Below are 4,232 nucleotides of genomic sequence, written 5' to 3'. Positions count from 1 at the left end.
ATTTCTGTGGCCATTCCTTCCAAGTGCCAAGAATACTAGCAGCTGAACCTGCAAAGATGACTTGCAACTCTGGAATATTCCATGCATTCTTCAGTGATTAGTTTATCCTACTTCTACTACCTATTTAATAACTGACCTAGTGCAAAATGTTTTATCAGGCTTCTCATAATGAAACACCAAATTTGACCAAAAATGTTACTCTCATTTATATTCCTCCCCTTATAAAACTCATTGCTGCAGAAGCGAAAACTTCTGCCGTAGTAATTTTGAATTACTTTTTCGGACAAAATGTAAATTAGAAAAGCAAAATTGTCACATTTGGTTTAAGACCAGGCTGTTTAAGGATTAAGTTGCTGACCAACACTCTCTAGATTCACAGTCTTTGCAGACAAATAAGGTTGCATCTGCAGGCCACTGTATATTCAATGGGAATAACATGTGGTCAGCCTTAGAGATCAAACAGTCCTCTTAATTAACAATATATACTGTTTTTGTTCTAACTTCTTTTGTGGCCTTTCCTACCATTCATTTTCTGCAACCCATCTCTGTGTAAACCTAATAAATATGAGTTATTTGGAAATACTGTCTTCACTCCTGGAGATTTCTGACTTCTTTGGGTCACACCCCCCAACACACACACACACACACACACACACACACACACAATAATTGTCTCTTTTTACTTAAGACTTTCTCATAACTTGCTTTAGGAGGTGGAAAGCTAGCCCGATTCCCCCATAACACTAAATTTTAATTGGTATGACACTAGAATAAGCTTCCTTCTGTGTGTGACCAATGTAGAAGGAAAGGACCAGCCAGATAGCTCAGTGGACCTAAGTGCCTGTTTAGACAGAGCACAGGGTCCATGGTTCAATCCCTGGCACCACAAGCCATGTTGGCCCCTCTCCCAGGGGGTGGTGAGATGGCAACTGGGACTGAGTGTGGTGGCTCAGGCCTGTAATCCCAGCACTTGTGAGACTGAAATAGCAGGACAACTATGAGTTGGATCTACATTGTAAGACCCTGTAGATCCTGTGCTATATGCATTTTAAAAAGAAGGAAAAACATCAGTAGAGACAAATACAAGAAATATTAATGAAATCCATAATCTTAAATGCATTGAGCAGTCTATGGACACACATATCAATCTTCTACAATCTATCTATTCCCTATTTCCCAGAGGTCATCCCCACTTACTTCCCTGAAACTTTCTATTCACCCAAGCAGTGGACAATGCACTGACCATACCTGAGCAGATGACTCCTGCATCCTGCTGGTGATGGCAGTAGGTATTGTTCCAGCCTAAGGAAGGGCAGTCCCACACATGAGATTCTTGTCCTGTGCATCTCAGGTTTTCCAGCCAGATAGGCCCAGAACCAGCCCCAAAATGCGTAAAGTCTACAGAAGCCAGAGCATCTCCACAGCTCAGCTGTCCACACACTATTTTGGCCTCAGTTGCATCCCAGTTTTTATTACAGATGGTTCTCCAGGAGTCCTGGTGAAGGACCTCTACTCTTCCTGAACAACGACTGCCTCCATTGATCAGGCGGAGTTGTGGACTTTCTGAGGAAAGAGAATAAGATTAATAATTACTTTTATACATAAAATCAGATTTTCTGGTTTTTAGTGAACCCATTCAATAAAGAAGAAGATATCTCTATTTTTCTGTACAGAGCTTCTAGAATAAGACATAAATGCATTGCATCAGAGCAGCACTTGGTGGAATTTGGTTTCTGACTGAAACAAAAATGATGAGATTTCTTGGGTTGAAAAATATGAGATGGAATTAAATAGAAAATAATTCAATGAAAACTGTCAGATGGAAAATGACAGATCAGAATGGTGGGTTATGAGAAAAATAAGCTGAAAATGTCAGATTTCTTACACTGAGTGGTTAAGTGTCTTTCACTGGATGATTTCTAAGAGTCATCATAAAGGACCTGTGTCTGAACTTAATTTCTTGTTCACCATCCAAACTCCACTGCCATTGATTTGATAGGTAGAAGGATTAGAGAATATGAAATTAAGTCACTGCTGTAATGCACATGGGTGAGCTTTATGGAGAACAGAAACACCAAAATGACACCCAGAACTTGGAATCAGATTTATTTTACATTGATGGGCACTGACTGCAATCACTCTCAAAATCAGACCCCGCTCTCTGATAGTCTATGGCTTTTAAATGGTGCATAAGTAGGAGATAGAAAAGTGAGACAAAACAGCCTGAAAGTTCTCCAATTACCAAGCAGGTTGAAATCATTGGTTACAAGACTAGATTAATGATCATGAAGCTTGGTGCAATCAGATATCCTGCATTTGTGTTTACGTTCTCAATATTATAGGGTCAAGAAAGTAATTACAGAACCATTTGGCAGTTACAGAGCTAGACAGTCACAAAAGAGCAAAGTTATATTAAAAGCACAGTTTTTCTGGGGCAGTTTTTCCTTTGAAGTTCATCAGAAGACGCGGGTGGCAGCCGTGGATCCAAGAAAAATCATAATTGCTCTTGTTGCTAGAGTCATTGAGAGCTGGAAGAATAAATCATAAAGCAATACATAGCTCATTCAAAAATATTTCATTTAAGTGCAAGGTCCTGAATTCAATCCCCCATGCCAAAAAAGCAAAACAAAATGTACCAGGGAGATAGCTCAGTAGAATAAGTGCTTGCCTGGCAAACACAGGGCCCTGAGTTCAATCCCTGGTACAACAACAACAACAAAAAAAATCATTTGTAAATGTATGTTTCAGAGCTCAGATCTATGTACATGATTAAAAATATGCTTCTGTTTGAGGACATTGGACAATCTCATATAAGATGATATCACATAATGTTAATATTTCTCCAAGAATAACACAAATTTGCTGATTTTTGCCTCCCCCAACAAAACATATTTTCTTCTTGAACCTCTTTATTTGAGTTGTTATTATTCAAAAATTGATATTTTGCTATCTGAAAAAAAGTATATGATCCTAACCTTTGCTCTGAGATTATATTGCTGCTCTGAAAACATTAGAGAAGAAATATTAAAATAAACTTATCATTTATTTTCAGCATGAGAGAAATGAGAAGGATAATTAAAAGAGAAGAACAAAAAGAAGGAGAGAAAGAGAAAGATTGAGATTGCTCTGGGAAGTAAAATTACTACAGTGAGTCATACCTGAGCAGACAACCTCCACAGCCCCACCATGCTGGCAGCTTCCTCCAACACAGGGCACTTTGGGGCAAAACCAGAGCTCAGCCTCCTGCCCCCCACAGTGGAACTCTTCATCCCAAACCTGTTGACTGGCATTTCTGGATACATTACCCAGGACAGCCACAGCCTTGCCACACCCAAGCTCTGCACAGATAACATGGGCAGTAGGGAATGTGAAGTTCACATCAGACACTGGTGTCCAGCCTGCTCTGGGATTCACTTCCACTCTCCCTGAGCACAGGCTATCTATCTTGTCCAACTAGACGTAGAAATCCTAAAAGAGAAAACAAATTAATTAACTGTCCATGATGCAGACTTAGAATCTGTGAAATACACACTAGAAGTGATGGTATGAAAGGCTTCTGTTTCCCAGAAATAGAACAAGAGAAAATTTGCAAACAGGTGTCAGAAAGCACTTTACCTGACATACTGTTTGGAGATAAATTCAGGAGGAATTTTCAGAGTTGGATCAGACTGTCTGTCACCTAATCATTTATATTAAAAAGTAAACATATGTGTTTTATTTTTTTCTTTTATATACCATTTGTATCATTTATATGTCAATATGTAATTTTTCTTGCTTTCTAATATTTATGTCTATCCATTCAGTGTGACTGCAATTAAGATAGAATAGGCATTACTGCTCACTGTTTTATCCCTGAAAAATTTCAGTTCCCAGATGCTAATCCCAAAATAATTAACATTTATTAACAAATGAGAACAACTTCAATGATTATTAAGCCTTATAATTTACACTTACTTCCAATTTAGACAAGAAAAATGCCTACAACATATTGTAAAATAAAGTGTCAGGTTTTTGTGAGTAAATAGTAAGGTGTCATGTTTCCCATTACAAAATACAAAGGTTAATTTGGAGCTTGGTGGTTGTAAGTAGGAGACGTAAGACTTTTTCTTTTTTGATTTTAAGGTTTTATTGTGTCGCTCTTTAGTAGAATTTAAAGAAACCTTGAGACACTTTCCAATAAATACGGTGAGAACTTGTTTCAACAGCAGGCTCAGTGATCTAGAGAAGTATCT

This window comes from Octodon degus, unplaced genomic scaffold, assembly GCF_000260255.1.
Source record: "Octodon degus isolate 3935 unplaced genomic scaffold, OctDeg1.0 scaffold00403, whole genome shotgun sequence".
NCBI classification, from domain to species: domain Eukaryota; kingdom Metazoa; phylum Chordata; class Mammalia; order Rodentia; family Octodontidae; genus Octodon; species Octodon degus.
Note: the sequence above shows the minus strand (reverse complement) of the source record.